The sequence below is a fragment of the Sceloporus occidentalis genome, unplaced genomic scaffold, assembly GCF_023333645.1.
Source record: "Sceloporus occidentalis isolate IW3139 unplaced genomic scaffold, rSceOcc1.0.p SCAF_3, whole genome shotgun sequence".
In the NCBI taxonomy this organism is placed as follows: Eukaryota; Metazoa; Chordata; class Lepidosauria; order Squamata; family Phrynosomatidae; genus Sceloporus; species Sceloporus occidentalis.
Window position 1 is genome coordinate 17,197,208 of NW_028316983.1, and position 23,342 is coordinate 17,220,549.

At 40.9% G+C, this 23,342-nt stretch overlaps 1 pseudogene; it reads left to right on the plus strand.

Annotated features, from left to right (window-relative positions):
- The window catches only part of LOC149315605 (piezo-type mechanosensitive ion channel component 2-like), a 94,953-nt pseudogene that overhangs the window by 4,356 nt on the left and 67,255 nt on the right, over positions 1–23,342 (plus strand).

The following is a 23,342-nucleotide window of genomic DNA, read 5'->3' on the forward strand; positions in this document are numbered from 1 at the left end:
TATGTAGTTCTCTGTAAAATTAACACATTGACCACATTCATAAATTACATGCTGCACACATTTCTTTCTTTATGAAGAGCCCACACCCTTGCTTGTTAAAGTGGTGCACAGGGGCAAAATCTGTCTTTAAAAACTTTATTAATCCAGGATATTAATCTGCTTTTATCTTGTAGGTTTAGCGGTCTGAATGCTGGAAGTATCATTTGCCTTTTGGGCCCTGATGTTGGAATTTTTGTTATAGGCCTCACAGTCACAAAGCTTTGCAAAAAGATGGTGAAACATCACAACCAGAACACCCAGCATTGTTCCAGAAGCCAAGATCTGTTCTCTCATGATCAGGAAAAAGAGGTGGTATTGGAGGAGGAAGAGGAGGAGGAGGAGGAAGAGGAGGAGGACATGGTAGTGATATAAATATTTGTTCAATTTCTTGACCTCATAGCACATGAATGGGGGCTAGAAAGCAGAAAAGCATATGCTTTCCTTTTATCCTCAACAGCAGAGAAAATCAATGTAAAAGTGTATTAAAAGTAATGTAAAGGTTCCTCTTTTGATGTGATTGTCAGGTCATTCATGACTGTAGGGGGAGAAATCAAGAGAAGCCTGGGTTGCATACGGACTGTGGACTGCTGACCACAAAACAATGTGATAGGATCTGGCTTTGAGTTTTAGATCCTGCATCTATCCTGGTGGGACTTCACTGTGAGATAATCTCCATTGTCAAATATCTGTGGAGTTAAGTGGCCAGCATAACTGCACAGAATGCTGTTACCTTCCCACTGAGATGGTATCTATTTACTGTACCTACTTGCACTTTTACATGCTTTCAAACTGCTAGGTTGGCAGAAGCTGGCACTAGTGATGGGAGCTCATTCGGCCATGCAGCGATTGGGTCTTGAACTGCCACCCTGGCAAACTTGTGGTCATCTGAGTCAGCATCTTAACTGCTGAGCTACCATGTCCCATACAGTATAACCTAGCAGGAATATCAAGTGAGAACTAGTCAGTGATAAACCATTGCATTGGCTTTCAGACACTGTATTTTAGGCATCCAGATTTGTCTTTGAAGTGTGTAATTTTTGAACATATGCAATATGTATGCATACTGAACCTTAAGTAGGCTCAGATAACTGGGTTGCAAAAGATTAAGGAAAAATAGGTATCTAATTGTTTGCTAAATTAGATCTTGAAGGGAGCAACAAGTAATTTTAGCAATTTTCTTCTTGCTGCAAAAAAGTCTTCGAGTTTTTGAAGACTAACAGTATGGCACTTGTTCTGTACAAAATCCACACTTTCCCCCCCAACACTTCAGAAACATATTTGTTCATCTTTCAAATATTTTAAAATATTCTTCCTGCCCCTAAGGATAGGCTTGTCTCGCTTAGCTATTGTTTTCACATGTCTAGATGAATAACTATTTCGGATTTAACTGAGACCTCATTCCCACTACGAAAGAGTCTTGATCCTGATGCGAGATGAATGCCTCTAGCTTCCATTGGAATTCAATCTCGATCCCCATTGGATCAATTCGAATGGGAAAACCCCGGGGCAAATGCCAAAAGTGCGGGGTTTCCTGACACTACATTATTTGCAGTACTTTCTTGAAGAATCGTTTCTGAAGCGAGACAAATAAGTGGGAACACCAGCTGAGAATCAATTCTTCCTGAGGGGAGGGGAAAATGGCAGGAAATTTTTGACAGCTCCACCATTTCTCCCCCCCCCCCCCCCCATTAGTGCTGCCTTCATATTTTGGCTTGGCAAGTAGTTGCAAAAGCGATCAATCGATTTATCTATCTTTACCAAAAAAAAACCACCCTCCCTTCCATCCTGCCCTCCTCCTCTTCCTCCCAGGTCTCCCTCTCCACTACCACCCTTAGATCACATGATCCAAGGGTGGCAGTGACCCCAGAGGGACCCCTAAGGGTCTTCCTTCCTTTCCCGCTGCCCTGTCTTGTCCCTCCTTCCCTCCCTCCGTCAGCCAGCCTCCCTGCCTCCCTGGTTCCTGGTGTGGGGCTCGGTAGTGGTGACGGCGGTGGTGGGCTGGCCCTCTCCTCCTCCTGCTCCTCCATGCCGTTGTCTGCTGCCTAGCCTCCTTCTATGCCTCGGTAGGCCTACCATAGAAGGAGGCCAGGGCGGAAGGAGAGAGGCAGCAGGCCCGGAGGATGGAGGACAGAGGATGGAGGACACGTGTGCCTCCATATTCCCAGCCTATCTCTCTCCCCTCCTATGCGGGGGCCCAGAGGCAGCCTGGGAGTATGGAGACACGTGCACCTGTGACCTCCATCCTCCAGACCTCTGCTGACTCTCTCCTTCCACCCTGGCCTCCTCCTAAGGTAGGCCTACCGGGGCAGAGAAGGAGAAGGAGGCTGGGCAGTGGAGAATGGCATGAAGGAGGAGGAGAGGGTCAGCCTGCTGCCTGCTGCCGCTGACCCTGCACCAGCAACCAGGTAGGCAGGGAGGCCAGCTGGTGGAGAGAGGGAGAGGAGGAGGAGGAGGGACAGGGCTGCTGCTGGGCCTCCTCTCCTTTCCCAAGGTAGGAAGGGATGGCTGCTTGTCTTCCCCAGTGGGAACGACAAGCGTGCCAAGGAAAACCCCCGATTCCAAACAGACCCCCTTTTCATAGTGTGAATGGGAGGCCTTTTGGAATCACGGTTTTCCCCGTGGCAGACCCAGAATCGAATGTGGGTCATTCCTCCAATGGGAATGAGGCCTAAGCTGACTTCCTTAAGAAAAATGGATTCTTTTTTAAATCACTGCTCAATTAAGCTTATGAATAGTGACAATTAAAGCCAAAAGTATACCATAAATAAAAACAATTAAACATTAATTGAAATAATAGTGAAAAGCAACAGATGATTTTAAAAAAGTGAGAATATAAAATGTATTATATTAAAAATAATAGTAATAATACAATTGACCCTTTGTATCCACATATTCTGCATTCACAGATTCTGTCATCTATGGCTTGCAAATATTTAAAAATAAATAAAAAAGCAAACCTTGATTTTGCCGTTTTATATAAGTTTACTATGCCATTTTATATAATGGACTTGAACATCCATGGGTTTTGGGTATCTATGCGGGGCCCTGGAATGATACCCCAGTAGAGGCCAAGGATCCACTGTAATGATAATTAAAGTGCAACAGCTGGAGCAGTTACAATGTGACAAACAAAGTATAGTAACTGAAGCAGTTGCAGTGTGACTAGCATAGAATGATAAAACACTAAACGATACAGTAAAAATGATTGCATTAATTCAAGACATAATAGATGGTAAATGTTACATAAGAAAAATTGCATTAAGGGATAAATACCAGTTTGGTCTAGTCTAGCACATGCTATCTAAAAATCTAGAAAGCCTAAGTGTTCTTAATTTCCAGGTATGCGAAATTTGTATGTCTACCATTGTTCACAACTCTGGTTTCAGTAAAAATTTCTAAAAGTCCAAAACTTTGTAACAACTAAAGTTATAAGATTTTTCTGGCTATCCAGCCATAAATCTTGTCATTCAACCGTTAATTAAAGCAGAGACTACAGATTTTTAGCTTTAGGAATGATGATGATGACATGACAATTTATAAAAAACACATAGACAAATACTGACTGACCTGATTTTTTTAAAAAAAAGAACATTAAAAAACCTAAGTAAAACAATACATGTAAAATTAGTCTTTTATTAGTCTTTTAATAGAAAACATTTTTAAAAGATCATTTCTTGACTGCTCTGTTTATATCATAGCCAAAGGAACAATTAAGAAACATGCTGTCATTTTCCAAGTAAAATTTTAAATGGGGGGAATTTTCCAGTGTCAAATAATATAGGCATTGTATTCTCTTCAAAGGTTCTTCATTAGTCCAGCTCTAAGGAGTGATCCATAAATGCATCTTGTGTCCTATATTTTATCCTCAAATGAAGATTCCATCCCCTAAATATGCTCAGCTTGACTGTATAGAGTTTTCCAGCTTACAGGAAGCAGTCAGCCTTTAGGCCTTATTTTTCCCCCCACAGCTAGGGATGCCATAACCCGGCTGCAGGCGGGGCAATCATGCTTTTGGTGGTGCTGGCACAGTTCTGGTCCGGTTTCCTGCCAAAAGCGGGACCGCCCCGCCTGCGGCCACCTCTCCCCCCGCGCACGCCTTCTTTATGGCCGCGGCTGCTCATGCAGCCGGCTGGCCACCCACTTCCGCATCTGCCTCCTCCTCCTCTGCCTCCTCCTTCTCCTCCACCCCCTGCGTGCTCCCTCTGGCCGGCCAGCCACCCGCCTCCGCCTCCTTCTCCAACCTCCTCCTCCCCCGTGCATCCCCCTGGCCTTTCAGAGCCACGCGCGGCCATCTGGCCACCCACCTCCTCCTCTGCCTCCTCCTCCGCAACCCTGGCCTAAAATGGGAGCTGGCCCCTTAACGAGGCAGAACCTCAGAAGAGGAGGAGGAGGAGGAGGCGGAGCGGAGGAGGACTCTGGGCCAGAGGGAGGGCAAAGGGCTCTTGTTGCCAATCTGGCGATTTTCACACCAAAATGGGTACTTTTCAGAGCCTTTGGTGTGATTTTGGTGGTTGGTTTTAATGGTAATTTTGAGAGTTGAAATAAGTTCCAATTATTTTTATTCAATTAGGGCTATGTTTTATTGCCATATTAACATTACAGGGACTTTTCAGGGATTTTGACTGAATATTTGGTGAGATATGGGGGGGATTTGGTGAGTTTTGGCCAAACGTTTGGGGAATTATCTTCGAGGCTTGTTGGCAACACTCTAATTGTCTTTGGCACGAATTACAAAGCTTCCTCTTTGTAATTCGCAGGAGCAGCAGGAGAAGGGGAGGTGAATGGCCATTTCAGGTCTCCCTTAGTTTTCATTCCTTTTTTCAGGGCAGGCCTGTGTAAGAGAGTCAGTGTGGTGGAGTGGTTTGAATGTATTTATTTTTTTATTTTTTGTTAATTTTTATTATTTAAAATATCCAAGTCTCCCTTATTTTTATTTTATTTTTTGTTATTTTTAGTCTTAATAATAGCCAAGTTTCTTTTATTTTTATTTTATTTTTTGTTATTTTTAGTCTTAATAATAGCCAAGTTTCCTTTATTTTTTATTTTATTTTTTGTTATTTTTAGTCTTAATAATATAAAAGTTTCCTTTATTTTTTATTTTATTTTTTGTTAGTTTTAGTCTTAATAATAGCCAAGTTTCCTTTATTTTTTATTTTATTTTTTGTTAGTTTTAGTCTTAATAATAGCCAAGATTCCCTTGTTTTTTATTTTATTTTTTTAACAATGTTTTAACAATGATAGTGATGATGATGAGGATGCTGATATTGATATCAATCAGCTTCTGAGGCATGCGCATGCTCTTTCTGAAGGCGAGACAGTGTCACCTTCCAAAGTGTGTTTTTGGTGTATTTTTTGTGCTTTCCTTTGACCAAGTACACACTTCTGAGAAGTACACTTGGCACAAGAAACCTGAAACGGTAAATCCACGTCTTGTGAAACCACCTTGACATCATGTTCAATATGCATAGCCATGTTAAACCATGCTAAGTGTTAAACCCAAGGGGTTTGGTTATGGAATAAGCCTCTGAAGTATGCAAGAGGCCATGTTAAGTAAACCATGATCAATGCTCAAATGTGCTGATGTGTGTGTTTTGGAATGGGAGGAGGGGTGTTTGGCCAGAAAGGGAAGTCCATTTCTGCCATCTGTCTAGGAATAATGCCCAAATGTCCTCCATTTTGATCATGCCTAAGAAACATGCATTTATATTAACATTTTTAAAAAATCATCATTTTTTTTGCGTGTCCTCCATTTTAAAAAATGTGTCCTACGTTTAAAAATGTTGTCCTACATTTGTCCCAGTTTGGAGGTCCTGACTTATGGCAACCCTACCCACAGCACTCCAGAAGACAGAGGATATAGTTGTACTCATGTCCTTCTTTTGCACTTCTTATAGACAATTGGCTGACCACAGCATCAATAGATGCTAGGCTAAGGAAGTTTTCGTTTATATCCAACATAAATCTTCATATACTATTAATGCAAAATAGAACCTCAGAAATCTCAGTAATACCTCCACTGAAATGCACACCTTAACACAGAGAGGGGTTTGAGTGTGGCTAGGGTTGCCATTCAAACCCCTCTCTGTGTTAAGGTGTGCATTTCAGTGGAGGTATTACTGAGATTTCTGAGGTTCTATTTTGCATTAATAGTATATGAAGATTTATGTTGGATATAAATGAAAACTTCCTTAGCCTAGCATCTATTGATGCTGTGGTCCCACATTTTTGAACCTTGTCCTCCTTCTCCTTCCCGGCTTGGGAGGAAGCCTCGGGCTGCTCCCAGGCTGGGAAGGAGCGTGGGGGCCGCCTGTCATCACGGCCATTGCCGCGGTGGCAAGCGGCCTCCTCCTCGGCCTCGCAGAGGCCTTGGAGGACCCCACAGCCGGAGCTACGACCACGGAGCCGCTTCCAGGGCCTCCAAAGGGGCCTGGGGAGAGCTTCTCCCAAGCCCCAGAGGCCTTAGAGGAGTGCTTCGCGATTGCGGAGCCGCTTCCAGGGTGTCCAGGAAAGCAGCCAAAGGGCTGATAAGGCAGCTAGTTCTCAAACAAACAAACCCCCTCCCAGCACAGCAAAGTCAGTGTAAGCTACACAGTCCTGGAGATTCACAGTAGTTCTAGCAAAAGGGATTACCAAGAGAATTGTCAGACGGTCCAAGGTTCAGGGTAACAGATAGGCAGGTCGATGAAGCAGTCCAAGGTCAAGGTTTCCAGGTAGTCAAGACAAGAAGCCAAAGGAGCCAGAGACAGAGTCTTTCCTCTAAAAGAGTCAGATATCCACTGGCAAAGAACCACACATGCTCCAGGTGCTTAAGAAGGCAAGGAACCGGCCTTCAGCTGTGTCTGATTACGAAGACGCTTCTGATAAAGCCTCCGAGATCTTCGAAGGCCCTCTCTCTCTGCTCAACGCTCATTGAAGGTAGGCACACTGCCCAGATCCTCCTCCATGTCCACAGCCTCGGCACCAGGCAAACTTGACTGCTGAATCTCTGGAGGGGCCATAGACTCTGCTCCAGCAGAACTAGGGCCAGCCTCTGGCTCCTCCATTACAGGTTCAAGCCCCAGGGGCTCTGGCTCCTCCATTACAGGTTCAGGTCCCAGGGGCTCTAGCTCATCCTCTGAGTCCTCCAAGCCGTCCCCAAGGCTGGGCATGACACAGGGCCTCCAAAGGGGCCTGGGGAGAGCTTCTCCCAAGCCCCATAGGCCTTGGAGGAGTGCTCCGCGATTGCGGAGCCGCTTCCAGGGCCTCCAAAGGAGCCTGGGGAGAGCTTCTCCCAAGCCCCAGAGGCCTTGGAGGAGTGCTCCGCGATTGCGGAGCCGCTTCCAGGGCCTCCAAAGGGGCCTGGGGAGAGCTTCTCCCAAGCCCCAGAGGCCTTGGAGGAGTGCTCCGCGATCGCGGAGCCGCTTCCAAGGCCTCCAAAGGGGCCTGGGGAGAGCTTTTTCCAAGCCCCAGAGGCCTTGGAGGAGTGCTCCGCGATCGCGGAGCCGCTTCCAGGGCCTCCAAAGGGGCCTGGGGAGAGCTTCTCCCAAGCCCTAGAGGCCTTGGAGGAGTGCTCCGCGATCGCGGAGCCGCTTCCAAGGCCTCCCTGGGGCCTGGGGACAGCTTCTCCCAAGCCCCAGCCTCCAGGCCCTCGCTGGGAGGGGGGTGTCCCGGGGGCGGGGCCAAACCAGGGCAAGACCGTGTGGACCCGCCCCAAACCGGGAAAGTCCTGCCCCCAGGCGGGATATGGCAAGCCTAAGTGTGGCAGAAGGCTGAGAGTGATTGTGTCAGTAGTCTCTACCAGGAACCTAGAATCCTGGCAGAGTTATCCAAGACAAAACGCTGAAAGTGGAGACTGAGGCTGCATCCTCACTGCAGAAATAATCCAGTTTAACATGACCATAATAGTTTGTATTTAGGAAATGTACTTGCTATTGCTATTGCCATTCTTGATAATCAAATATCCCAGAATAGTTTCCTTGCAGTAATTATTAGTATACTGTTTGGGGAAACAACATACAGTATCTTCTTAATAACTGAGACAGAAGCATAACAGTATCTAGTCTCTTCTTTTTACATTGGATTTTTTGTTCATCTTGATGAGAATGGTTTCTTACTTAACTGGCTCCATATTCACAGGAATCTGAAACAGAAACTGAAGATACTGAAAGTGAAGAAATAGATGGCTCACTTGAAAAGGACAATCTGGGAAACAACCAGCCAGGTTTCCTTCTGAAAATCACAATGTTCCTAGTTGGCTTGAAGATCCTTTGTGAAAGTCTATTCAGTACTGCTGGCAAAGTGGTGGCTGTGCTTCTGTTGGGCTTAGCAGGTAAAGGTGCTTTTAAGGGCACATTGGCATCATTAGTTGGATCCAACAGAACAATTAAAGAGTTTCACTTGCCCAGAAGGAAAAAGGCAAGGATGCAATACTGTATATACTCGTCTATAAGTTTAAAAATTTATGCCCAAAAATTGACCCCAAAATCCCAGGTCAACTTATTTACTATGGAAATGTGATAGCAGCTCTTTCAGATTTCCCCATTCCATGCAAAGAGAAGTTTAGCAAGAAAGAGCCAAGCAGAAAGAGTCCTGGCCCGGTGACTGATTGATGTTGCTGTTTGTTTAAGAGTCCCTCTTTCTGAAAAGATGAAGCAAAAAGAGTCAATGAGAGTCTCTCTTGCCATACTCACATATACACACACTGAAGGAACCTCCAAGTTTTACCCTCGACCTATCCACAGATCATGGCAAAATCCATAAATTTGGCCCTCAAACCTGACCTTGACTTATACATGAGGTCGACTTATAGTTGAGTATATATGATATTTCCAGTTCCCAATTCCTACCCTCAACACACTCTGCCTTTCAAAAACCTGCTGAGGAGGACTAGGGGAACACTTGCAGCAATATAGTGGGGCCGTAGCAGGAGAAAGGGAATCCATGTAGACCCTCCCTGCTCCCCTTCTTTCAGCAGGGAGCCTCTGCTGGATCCCAGTGTGTTCCATTAAAGCATAGCAAATCCAGACCCCCATCCAATGTTTACAACATCAACTGACGTGTCTTGGATGTGGGAATATGGGTCTTTGTAGATCAACTAAAATACGCAGAATATTAATATGTCAGTGCACTATCTCAGGACTGGGACAGACCACCTGAAAAGGATGGCCTGCCGGCAGCCTACTTTCCTCCAGAGGGAGGCCACATCCACCAAACCACATGGGAAAAGTGGGTTCTTTTTCCGCTGCAGGGTCGACGTAACGAGTGCGCCAATGGCATATTCGTTACAATATTTCTCAATATCAAAAGCAAATTTCTTATCAATATGGACCTCATGGTATTCAGTCATATTGAGAAAGTGCTTAATGTTATCTTTAATATGTCTTTTTGGGATAAATCCCCTTTGTATCACAGCTGGAATTACTTTTAGGATTCTCTCAGCCAGAATACTTGCAAATAATTTATAGTCATTATTTAATAAAGAAATTGGCCTATAGTTCTTGACAGATGTTGAATCTCTTTCTTCTTTAGGGATCAGAGAGATTACTCTCCAAGTTGGAAGGAAGTTACTAGAAGAATCAATTTCTAAGAAAATTATAGTTAAGATAAGCATATAAATCTGCCTTCTGAACTTTGATTTTCTTATCCTTAGGTATAATCCTACCTTCTGCAACTTCTGCAGTTTATTTCTTCATCTTTCTGGGTATATGTTCTTGGTGGTCTTGCCATCGTCCAATCAACCCAGTTGCCTTCAACAGTCTGTGTGTTTTGGCTGCAATATTCAGTGCTGGACACTTAACTGCTCTTTATGTGTACCAGATGCCTTACGTTCAGCACCTTGTTCCTCCTGAAGACATTTATCTCAGGTAAAAATATAAAATTTGCATGCTGGAAAACACAACAAATTTTATGTCTAATTAACATTATGATTGAACAAAGTGGATTTGAAACAGAATATTGTTCTTCTACTATAACAAACATCATGAAGTGACAGAATTTGTACAAGCAAAATATTTTTTATTTATTACTTTATTCAGTTTGTATCCTGCTTTTCTCCTTCTGCAGGATCCAAGGTGGCCTATGGCAATAAAAACCCCACAGGATATAAGTAAAACATTATTTATACAAAAGTTTAAAAATAATTAAATAATAGCTCAATTAAAAACATGATTAAAATTACATTAAAATACTGATCATGTTTTTTTAAAACAAAAAACAAAAAAACACCACCCTGCTACAAACACTTTCTGTCTCATAGATTTTCATCCAAAGGCCTGCTGGTGAAAGCAAGGAGAGAGATGGCCACCCGAACCTCCTGTGGGAGGGAATTCCACAATGGGTGGGTGGGTGAGTTCAGGTCAAGTCCCAGTGAGATGCAAAATACTTATGAATGTTTGATTTGCACTAGTTGTTTTCCTTTCTTTTTTGAGAGCTAAGCAAATTAAAATAGAAAGGGGAGAAAAAGCTCAAAGGAGTACATTGAGGATGCTCTCCTGGGAACAGGCATAATTTCTGAATGCTTCATATGACATAGTGTCAGGGTCTCCTCCTCTTCCCACTCCTCTCTCCTGCACCCTCTTCCAGAGCAGGCTTCTTCCCATTTCCTCACCAAAGGAGAAACGATTGTCTCCTCAGGAGACACTGTAATTTCTTCTGTGGCAGGCAGGAGCCAGCTTTTTCCAGTGCCTCCCCTCAGCCTGCCAAAGAAGAAATGACTGGAAACACTCTCGTTTCTTCTTTGGCAGGTTGCCACTTCAAAGAATTTAGTCTAGAATTGTATTACAGAGCTAATAAAAATAAAAATATAGTTGGCACTCCATATTCACAGATTCTTTATCCACGGATTCAACCATCCATTATTTGAAAATCTTTTAAAAATATAAAGATTCCTAAAGCAAATCTTGATTTTGCCATTTTATAGAAGAGATATCATTTTACTGTAGACTTTATCCCACGGGAGGCAAGCTTCCTCCTCCCATCATTAAATCATCATTAAATTGTTAATCACACGATTGGGGGAAAGATATCACACCCCTGTGCTCTTATCCCATTCTTGTCCCATCTGTAAACAGTAATGGACACACCATTTGGTATTAACAGAAACTCCTGTTAATACCAAATGACGGGTCCATTACTGTTTACAGAGGGGACAAGCAGGGACGTAGCTAGGATTTCAGGAAGGGGGGGGGTCCAGACTAAGTGCCACCATTATAATGGGGCTTGGGTGCGGTAGTGCAGCAGCACACACCATTCATTTTTCTAATGGAGGGGGGGGGTCCGGACCCCAAGAACCCCCCCTCCCGACTACGTCCCTGGGACAAGAATGGGATAAGCAGGCTGATAATCTTCCCTCCAATCATGCAGTTAACATGATTTAATGACAATTTAATGACGGGTGGAGGATGCTTGCCTCCTCCATGTGATAATCTCCTATGTTATTGTATTTAATGGGACTTGAGCATCCAAGATTTTGGTATCCATGTGGAATCCTGGACCCAAACTCCAGTGGATACCAAGGACCCACTCTAATGAAAAGAAAGGCATGCTGGATACAGCATAGGCCTGGGAGGTAGGGCTAAGGAGAATGAAGAAAACAGAACATGGGGACCCTTGATGGTGCAAAAAGCCTCATTGTGTTATTGGGGAGAGGTGTAGTAATAAAAGCTCCAAAACTGGTATGTTTTCGTTCTCTTTTAATAACACGATTGTGGCAAGACCAAGGCAAGATTGAGGCTCATGTGATAAATTCATTACAGTTCACACATTCCTAATCATGTTTAATGGTACTTATTATCTAGTGTGTGTAATTAGGATTGCAGCCTTACTAATTAATTATTGACATAATTGTAAAAAAAAGTCTGCACATTATACAGAATTGGGCTTTGGGCTGAGTCAATAGAATTCTGGATTGTATCGCTCCAGACTATAATTGTGTGGATAAGGACTATATTTTTCAATATAGGCATTTATTTTGTTTTTGTTTTAGATACTCAAATATAGTAATCTAGCACATCAGGTGGAAAAGGTTTAATATACAGTTGGTCTTTGGTATCTGCTGCGGTATGGTTCCAGGACCTCCTGTGGATACCAAAATCTGTGGATGATCAAGTCTTATTATATACAGTGGCATAGTAAAATAGTGTGCCTTACATAAAATGACAAAATCATGGTTTGCTTTTTTAGATTTTTTGGGGAAGAGAGATATTTTCAAGCTGTGGATGACAGAATCTGTGGGTGAAAAATCCATGTATATGGATGGCTGACTGTACCATATGGGTTTCTAATTATAGGGAATTCTTATGTAGTGAGCATTTGAAAATGTGATCTCCATGTGATTTCCCTACCAACATGCAGCCTGAGATGATACAATCCAGAACCCACCTCAGTCTACTCACTGTTTTATTCTGCCTCCTGAGTAGATCATCCCTCTGCGGTGATATAGGTTGTGTCATGATGCCTTATTCATGCATTGTTGTTGTGTTCCTTCAAGTCGTTTCTGACTGATGGTAATCCTAAGGTATCTTGGGGCTTTCTGGAGCTGAGAATGTGTGACTCACCCAAGGTCACCCAGTGTGTTTCCATGTCTCAGTGGGGAATCAAACCCTGATCTCCAGAGTTCAACACTCAAACCACCACATCATGCTGGCTCTCTTTATTCATGCATACAGATGCTCAAGTGATACTACAGTCCAAAGCGATTATTATGAAAGTATGACAAGTGAACTGGTCCAATGTGATATCATTTTTCCCCTCCCCTGTTTCTATTTAAGATGATTGAGAACCAACATTCTGTTCATTATTTTTTTTTCTCCTTCTCTAGAGTCTTAGGCATAGTACCACTTATGAAGACAAATGTTACAGTACCTTGGAAGCTTCAAGTTCATCCTCAATTAAAGTGGCCAGCAGCTTTGAATCCTTTCACTCTTCTTGCTCTGTACTATACACTGGTCACAATGCTCCAGCAGTGGGCACTGCCTACAAAGGTATGGGATGTATTAAAACGCAAAAGGCATAACCCATACCATTGAGTTTTTATTGTTACTGATGCATAATATCAGTCTTGAATTATGTGTGTTTAGTCCACAAATTAGAATAATTTTCACATTATGAAAGTTATCAGCAAAATGCTAAACAAATCTAAATAAGAGATATAGGATTAAAACATTAAAATATGACTGAACCCAAAATGTAAACATATAAGCCTAACATATGTATGGGGGGTGTTGGGGGTTTATGATGTTTTTAACTATTTTATCAACTGTTGTACACCGCTGTGATCTATGGAATAGCGGTATATAAATAAATTTTATTATTATTATTATTATTATTATTATTATTATAAAAACCAACTACAAACTTTACATTATAATAATCACCCATGTTATTTTCCTCCAAAATGATTACTATCAGCACTGATTAACTGCAGTCTCATTTTAAGAACAGCAGCAGTATATTTGGCTATTTTTTCTATTAGTACCTTATATAATAATAATAATAATAATAATAATAATAATAATATAGTTTATTTATACCTCCTGCCTCTCCCATGGATCGAGGTGGGATTACAACCTTTAAAGACACTTAGTACAATTTACATTCAATTGTATAACAATAAAATACTAACACTGAATTTACCAATAATTCCTATTAGATCTCTTGCCAAGACCTTTGCAGTTTAAAACCCAAGGCAATGGAATAAGGAACAGAGAAGATTCCAGAATGGATTCTATCTTCATTCTAAAAGTTGCATTCTAATAAAACACACCCATTTTCCAATCTGTCCTGACTGACTAGGACACAATTTCAAATTAAATGGATTTTTTTTTTTTAAATGGCCCTCTATAACTGCAGAAGGAAACTGTTTGTGAGGCTTTGCTCTCTTTAACAAAAAGTTAGAAATTGGAAATATGGTAGTTACTTACCTCAGCTCTACACTCCACTTTAATGATATAAAAATACAGTTTGTCTCTGTCTCCTGAAAAAATGCTATCCAGGCATTTATTTTTAATTCATCACATATTGTCTGTATAATCATATCTTATTAATTGGATTTGTGACAAACTGGTGTGATTGGCTTTACCATTTAACTTTGTTAACCAGTTCCAGTGTCAGATAACTTATAGACATGGATCATATATGTAAATGTGGAATGCATATATCCAAGCCTGTGTCTATAGAAGTGGAAGTAACTTCTAGTCTTAATGGAGCACTGTTAACATTGGGGCAGACTCATAACAGACCTAAAGACTTTGTATTGACCTCAATACATCTCCTAGTTCATGGTGATAACCCCAAACTGAATACAATATAATGTTTTTGATAAGAAGACCTGAATTGTCCCTGTTCCCACATTGTTGCTTCCAGGAGCAGGTGCCCATTTTTTCCTCTCTTTCAACCTGCTTACTTCTTGCAACAGGCCTCCAACTAGGAGAGACATGCTTTGAAGAGGAACACAGCCGTTGGTTTTGTGGGGGGTTAATACCCCTCCCCACATATCCCTTTTTTCCTTTGGTAACTATCTTCCTATACCCTTCTTTCTACACAATGCTTGCAAACGGTTTTAAAACATGTATCGGCCACTAGTTTTGGATCTGTGAACATAAAAAATAGCACCATTTGTTGGAATCTTCATGGAGTTTCATCTTAAATTAACATCATTCAGGAAAGAAAGGAAGAGGCCATCCAGATGCAGCCTGAAGGGTACATAGAAGTGAAGATGGGCCCTGAACTATGGGTGACTGCAAATGAAACTGGCAAGGTGAAGTACTGCTTATGAACTTTGTTGTGGGTATCTTATTTGTTATGCAATTTACCTGCAATCTGTACAGCATGCTCAGGGAATGAATAAATGTGCAAGGATGCAGAGACTCCTCTGAAATCATTGGAATATGATAGCCATTTGGAGGAATGCGACTCCTTCACTCCCTAATTTAGGGTGCATATGCACTGTAGAAATAATGCAGTTTGACATCACTTTAACTGCCATGGCTTCATCCTTCAAAATCCTGGGATTTGTAGTTTTGTGAGGCACTGGCACTCTGGCAGAGAAGGCTAAAGACCTTGTAAAACTACAAATTTCGGGATTCTATAGTATAGAGCTACAGCACTTAAAGTAGTATCAAATTGCATTATTTCTACAGCATAGGTGCACCCAAGGGGAGTTACAAGCAGTGTTGTTACCTATATTAGTTTGGGGAATAATGAAGGACTGGCAAAGCTACAATTCAAGAGTAATGTAATGATTAAGTCACTTTGTTGAGTGTAGCACATAATCATTTTTACTTGCTTTCATAAGTTACTTTTAAAGGGCATTTTTAGAAACATTTTCGACCCACATTTTATTATTATTATTATTATTATTATTAAACTTTATTTCTAGAGCGCTGTAATTATAAATCCTAAGATTTTTTCTCTAAAAATAGTAATTGAAGATATAAAAACCTACAAGCAGTGCAAAAAGCAGCCTAAAATGTTACATACTATATTATTGTAAAGACAGAGGATTACTTTTTCAGTGTAATGGGTAACAAAAACAAATTACCTTTTAAAAATGTAATGTTCCAAGCTCTGCTGAGAGTTAAAGAGACACAGAATTAGAATTGGCGGTGAGCTGAATTAATGTTAGTATGCCTCTCTGGAGATCTGTTTAGTTGTTGCACTCATCCCTCCACATTTGCTGGGGTTAGGGGCACAGGAGCCCCATGAATGTGGAAAAACCACAAAGAACAAAAACACTATGTTTTACCTGAGAGAACACCTCTCTAGGAATCTCTAGATCCTCCAATGCAATTCTGTGGTCAATATCTGCCAGACATTGACCATAGACTTGCACTGGAGGAGCTACAACTGCCTAATGTAGTGTTTTCTCTAGGAATCTCTAGGTCCTTCAGTGTGACTTTTTGTTAAAATTCACCATAGAGTTGTGCTGGAGGACCTAGATATTCCTAGAGAGAGCATATTAATAAAATCTGTGAATAAACAAATCCACAAAAGTCAAATCCACAAATGTGGAGGAATGAGTATACTCCCATTGGGAGGGAGCTATGTTACTTATTTTCATCCATGCTCAGTTTTATTTTTAAATAAACCATCCTAAATATTGTTGTTGTTATTATTGTTGTTATCCTGCCTTTTCCCCGGTTTGGGACTCAAGGCAGTTTACAGTAGTAGTTAAAATTTCAGAACATACAAAATTTAAAAATGTAATTAAATGAAATTGTTTAATGTATAATGTATATGTCATATTTTATTATCAATAAACAAATAAAAGTGAAAAAAGTGTAATGAAACTGTCCAGAATTAAAAACTTCTTAGAAGCACAAATGTTTACAAGGAAAACTGCAAACGGAAAATATTACAAAATACCAGAAGCTGCCAGTCTTTCCTTCTAAAGAAATCCATCCGTAGTTTACATGCTGTCAGTGTAACTTCTCTCCACCTGGGGAAGTGCAGAGTACCATTTTCCCTTGGTTCTGGATTCTGAGAAGTCTGTTTTGTACAAAATCAAAACTGTTTCCGTTTCTGCCTAGGGGGCTTCTCTTTTGAGTGGAAGTATGCAGGATTTCCCACTCTTGCAGTGTCAGAGTCGTAGTAGCTGTGATAAGGATGCCTACACCACCGAAAGAGACAGCATTTCCTTATCAGGTATATTATACTGCAGTATTACATTGACAGCCTGAACTTTCTACAGTACATGAGAGCATTGCCAAATGAAGCCATTAGCACAGAATCTAGAAGAGCAGCTCTGCAGGTGTTGTATAAAAGAGGCAAATCTATCCAAAGACTAACAAATATATGATTGCGTAGGCTTTTGTGGACCAGAGACCACAAATATATGAAGTGTTATCCTCACTTGGCAGGAAGAGTGTACCTTTGGAGACAGACATATACAGTCACCCTTCCATATCCAAGGATTTTTTTATGCATGGATTCAAGAATCCATGGCAAGAAAATATTTTTAAAATGTGCAAATTCCAAAAAGCAAGCTTTGATTTTGCTAGTTTATATAAGGGATCCTGGTAATGTTATTATGTTATAGAACTTAAAAACAACACTTTGTCTATCTGACAAAGTGGTCTCCAGCCTAAGAAAGAGCTATTGTTGTTGTGTGCCTTCAAGTCATCTTCCAGTCTATGGCGACCCTATCATGAGGTCTTCTTGGCAAGATTTGTTCAGAGGTGTTGTGCCCTCATCTTCCTCTGAGGTTAAGAGAGTGTGACTTGCCCAAGATCATCCATTGGATTTCCAAGGCTGAGTTGGGATTCAAACTCTGATGACAGTCAAGAACATACTTCTAATCTAAAATCAGAAATGTGTGCATAACCTAGAAATGTAGGGCAGAGCTGCATGTTAGTTTGATACAGACATCTTTCCCAAGCTACCATTTTCCAAGTTAATACAAGTAGCTCATTTAAAGTGGGTTATAGCTAGATCAGAGAGACAGTGGAGCTTGATCCTCCCATGACCGTTGATTCCAAGATTGTTTTTCAGATAGTGACCTATTTGAAAGGGGGGACATTTCACAGTCTGTCTTCCTGCCAGCTTTACTCTCATATACATACAACCTGTATCAGCTCCCAGTTATTTCTTACCTGCCTACCTGCCTACCCTCCCTTGCTTGTTCTCTCTGTCCCTTGTTATACACTTTCCTTCTGTTTTATCTTAGGATACATGTTTTTCTTCAATTTTCAAAGAAGTGTCTATCTCTTCTCATAATGCATTCTCACAAGTAAAACTTGGTGAGACTTGGTTTGCAAAAACATCATTAACTCAAACCAGACACTGAATATTCAGGCACTTTTGTTATTTATCCTTTGATCCAAATTGTATATTTCTTGTAGAAGATACAATACACCTTGAAAATGCAACTGAAACTGATGGAGAACACGACACTGAAGGAAATGGGTCTAGTACCTTTTCAGCCTTGGCACAATTCATTATGAATCAGAGCTACATCACTGCCTTGATTGCCATGATGGTAAGATACAGATTTAAAACTTCCCATGATTTCTTAACTGTATTTAGGGCCCATGGTACATGCAGTGCTGAACAAAAGCAGAACAGGTTAATCTGGAGTTGTTATCAACTGAAAATGACTAGCAGTATCAGAGCTAGGTTATGTTTTTCATGATCAATGAGAACTTCAAAAGAAGTATTTTGCCACACTAACAATGAGAACCCAACAGCAGTTTTAAATAGTGAATCAAGTTTGCCGAGTATCGAAACCCTGCCCTCATGTGAGAACTAGTAAGATAATGATAGGGATGGATGAATTTGTCAAATGCGATTCCACTCAGTTTCTTATTTTTCCTATTCTGTCTCATTTCCACATCAATGTGTATGCTTTTTTAAAAATAATATGCACAAGAATTTAAACTTCTTAATGTGTCCTTTTGCAGGTTTGGAGTATAACTCATAACAGCTGGCTGACTTTTGTCCTGCTGATTTGGTCTTGTATTATTTGGATGGCGCGCAACCGTCGTCTCTGTGCCTTGCTTAGCTCACCTTTCCTTGTCACCTATGGAAATCTCTTGGTGATACTTACTTTCTTTGCTGGAATTAATATTACACAGGAGGAACGGTTTCCTGGAGTGCCAACCTCATTGCTTATTGACTTGGATTTGAAGTCTTACGCTGTACCCTGTGTTCATTTGGGAGCAAAGGTGAGCATACTCCAAGTAGTTCTGTGTCATTATTTCAAGATCCAGTCCTATTTTAATCAGACTTACTGGGAAGTAAATTCCTTTTGAACACCTTAGGACTTATGGCTGAGTAGGCATGCCTAACATTTTTTGGGGGCATATTAGAAATAAAAATAAGTAGATAGCCAAGAAGGTAAAGTCTATCATTGAGTTCTTTGCATGTACATCAGATTTAGATTGTTTTGAATTATATCTTAAACTAGCTTTAGGTAGCTGCCTGACTTGGTCCATTTAGCTAAGTGATGTCTACTGTGACTAGCAACAGGTCCTTCAAATCTTGGTGCAAAGCACTTGGAGATACTTGGTGTGTGTTTGCATGGGAGGGACCTTCTGCATGAAAAGTTATGTGATCCTAAATGAGCTGTGTCTTCTCCCTGATTAAATCATTAGTAAATTCTCTGATTCTTTCCACAGATGTAGGAATTCTTAGCAAGGCATATCCCCACACTCTAGCTTTTAATTCAGATGTTTTGCCTTGTGACTAACCAGAAGCAGTTTCAGTTTATTTGCCCTTGTCCAGTCCGTTACTGGGCATCAGTTTAGAAACAAATGATTTAGACCCAAAACAGCTTCCTTAGATTGAGGTGAAAGGACAGATATTGCTGGTCATCAGCACATTGATGTCATTGAAGTCCTGGACCCTTCTCCCACCAACATTATGTAGATATTGAACAGCATGAGGCCTCTATGGGACACACACACATCCAGGCCAATGGCCAAGGAGACAAAATAGGATTCCCCTAGCATCACCTTCTGGGTTTGCTCCTCCAGAAAGGACCAGAGGCACTGCAAAATACTGCCTCTGAGTACATCCCAGTAAGGATGTCTTTTTGATGGTATAGAATGCCACTGAGAGACCCAGAAGAACAAACATCCCCCACCCAGTTACTCTAAAGCTCATTTACCAGGGTGACCAAGCCATTTTGAACTCCAATTGAAATGGATTTAGATAAATCATCTTAGCCAGGAATATCCAGAGCTGGGAAGCTACCACAATACCTTGCCCAGAAACCGAGTACGGGAAATTGGCCAGTAATTGTCTAATACAGAGGGATCCAGCGAGTCCTTTTTTAAATAGGGTCTTAAGGCCGTCTCTTTTAGGCATGTTGGAACCCTGCTGTGTTTTCCTTACTCACCCAGCCATTCACTCTCTGGCCTTTTTAATAAGTCAGGAAGGGTAAAACTCATCTATATGTGATGGTTCTCACGTCTCCATGGATCCTGTCCACATCCTCAGAAAAACAGGGGTCAGGGATCTGTAAAATGAATGAATATAAGCAACTTGGACTTAACTTGATTTTCTGGATTATTTTGGTATCTATGCCATACAGAGTGTATACACACACATATATCAGACCCCTCCATCTTCAGGCACCACAAGATATCGGAGTTATATGGAGAATTTATTTTCCTCTTCAAATAGAAATACTATTATGATTTCTTTTCAGCTTTTATATCTCTTTACCTTTTGGCTCTTGCTGAAGCAGCACATGATAGAAAAGCAAAGGCAGAGAAAAGAAGAGGATGCATCACTCAAGGAAGTGATGGTAAATGAGACTGGTAAGAAGGTGTAGTACTAAATACAGTATGGATAGCTCTGTACAAATGGATGGAGGAAATGATTTATCCTACACATAAAATTTTTAAAAGGCAGATAATATATTTCTCAGAAATACTGGAAACTTTGTAATAGCAGTGACCTTACTAGCAGTTTCTTGAAACCATTATCTAAAAACTCAACTTGTGGAAGGGATGTATTCTGTGTTTACATAGTACTCTTTCAAAAATAACTTATAGCAGCTCAATAAATCAGTCCTATGCATTCTTAATAAGTTACATACTCTCCAATTTGGTGGGGACAGTCCTGATTTATCCTCTGTCATCCCACTTTTTCAGCTGCATTTAAAATGTCCCAGTTTCCTCCCACTGTCTCCCTTCATCTTCAGCTTATTTCCTTGGGTGGAAAATGAGTTCAAACTGTAAAAGTAGTTTACAGCAAAGAGTAAAGGAGAGCAGAGGGTGGACTTCTTTTTCCCAGGAGGCACAGGCAAAGGCAAACTGCTGCAGCCTCTTCTAGCTTATCTGTTATTCTTCGTTAATAATTTTTGACATCCTGGCCATACATGTCCAGGTGTCCAGTCCATCTGCAAAATGTTGGAAGGTATGAAGACCCACTGAAATCAATAATACTTTAAAATATGTATGCATAGGATTACAGTTTACACTGCAATCCTATACGTGACTAATAAGATGTATTCTTACATAGTATTATTACATTGTGATTAGTGTGGTTTTATCTTAGGTAATGTACATAGATCTGCCTCCTTAAATGATAAGGAGACAGACATTGTATGATAAATGTAAATGTTTCTCCACAGTAGTCTTATCTCAAAAGATGGCTGTGGGCAATTGGAATATGTTGATTGCCCTGAATGAATTTTTAAACTTCTATTGCAGAAATGGAGGAACAGCACAATATCCTTTTGGATATCCTTGGTTCTCTGCTTAAGGGGATGCTAGTGAAGTATTGGATTTACTTCTGTGCTGTCATGTTCTTTATTGTCAGCTTCAGTGGAAAGGTTGCCTTGTACAAAATCCTTTACATTTTGCTTTTTCTGCTCAACGTTGCTTTGTATCAGGTAAGCAAGACTCACATCTCATTTACCTGAGGTCTGCCTCTTTCACTTACAAGTGTGAATGCAATTTTGATTTTTTTATTTATAGAATGATTCTTCCTGGTGGAAGGGAGTTGTGACGGAAAGAATATTAGAAGATATCGGGGAAATGGTAGAAAAACATATTTTTGAGCATTGAGAAACTAATGAGAAGAATCCTGGACTGATGAGAGTCTTCACAGTTAAGGATTTATTCTTCACAAAATTCACATATGGTGGTTTTGTGAAAATGTCAGCATAGCAAACAGACTTGCCAGTGTGGAAAGTTATATTTCAATGCAAAAATATTAATTCCTGTTCAGAAAATGTTATTTTTGTGCAAACCAACCATGTGCTGATTTTACACAGATCCCCAATTTTAATTATAGTGATTAATTTTAATCCCTCCTTACAGCATTTTCTGCACAGAAAATAGCCTTTTCTATGTGGAAAATAATAGTTCAGTGCAGAAATAAATGTGGATTTCTATGCAAAACAACCCCGTGGGTTTGGGTTTTTGTTTGTTTGTTTGTTTTTATTTTGGTAGACTAAGATCCAGAACAGGCTGGCATAAAAACCTGGCTTTGGATGTCTTGGAGGTGTAGTGTGCAGACAATGCATGCCCCCAAGAAGCTGGTTTCAAGCCGGATAGCTGCCCACACATGGGAAAAGCTGGCTTTTAGTTGCATCCTTTTTCGGGTGGCTTCAAGGCAGATTGGGACTCCAGTGTGTGGTTGTCGTGGCCCCAATCCGCCTTCAGAGGGGGCGGCCCTTTTTGGCCCTAAGTCCTGCATTGTGAATAGCCTTTAAAAACTGTGCAGTTTTCAAAGACATTCTTGCAGTGAGAAGAACATTGCTGAAATTGCTTTGTTATCTTCAAGAGGAAATGTAGTGAAGAATTACATCCCTAGAACAGAGGCCTGTTATCAGAGCTTATCTAGATATAGAGGAATTTGCCAGTTTCAATTTCTTCAATTATCTGATCTTAAGTTTGGGGTGAAACAGACTGCCCTTAGGGGAGGCTTGAAGCTGTACCTGAAAAAGCTGGATTGGGACCACAGCAACTGTACACTGTGGCCCCAATCCACCTTTTTGCAGGCCCCAAAAGAATACAAATGCTGCAAGATATCTGAATTCTAGTTTATATGTTGACTTGGGAATTGCAAAGTAAGGTGTGTTCACACTGAAACCCAAACTGCCCCCATATGACCAACTATTTCTCCCATTCCTAGTCACAACCTGGCCGTATCACACATTGCTAAGCTATCTAACAACCTGGAGAAACTTCTGTCTCTTTGCAGTTCCTATGTGGATGTAACTCCTATGTATCCACAAAATCCACAAAGTCCTGCTTTCTTTGAGCAAGAAGAAAAAAGACAGATTGCAGAAAGTGGTTGACTTAGAGACCTGAGAATGGAACAGATGAAACAGCAGTAGACACAGAGCAAAGGCAGACAATGCCTAGAGGGTTTTAAATACTTGCTCAAGACTGCATTAGGCTTGACATTTCTGAGAAAAGATGGAACATGGGATTGTTCCATCTCACATGCTTCCATGAATTTAATGAGAAAATTGTGGTGCTTTCAGACATATTGTACTTACTTGTTGACACATTTTCCTTTCAGCATAAAGGCAGAAGAACTGCTAATATTTTGCAGCTGAAACTGACTTGTCCTGCCTATGTCTCTTATACATATCCATCTCTAGAATATCTGTAAGATTATAGTTTCAGGCCCAGTACTAACTGGAATGGAATGTTTTGGTTTCAGGTTCATTATAAGACATGGAGACTCATTCTGAAGGGCTTTTGGCTCACTGTTGTCTCTTATTCAATGGTGGTACTCATTGCTATCTATTCCTACCAATTTGAGATGGTGTCTGCATTTTACCTAAACACCTTGCAAATATCAGAGGAGAGGTAAGGAGTCTGTCCAAACAATTGAAATTTCATTTTTATCTTGGGCTTCTTTTC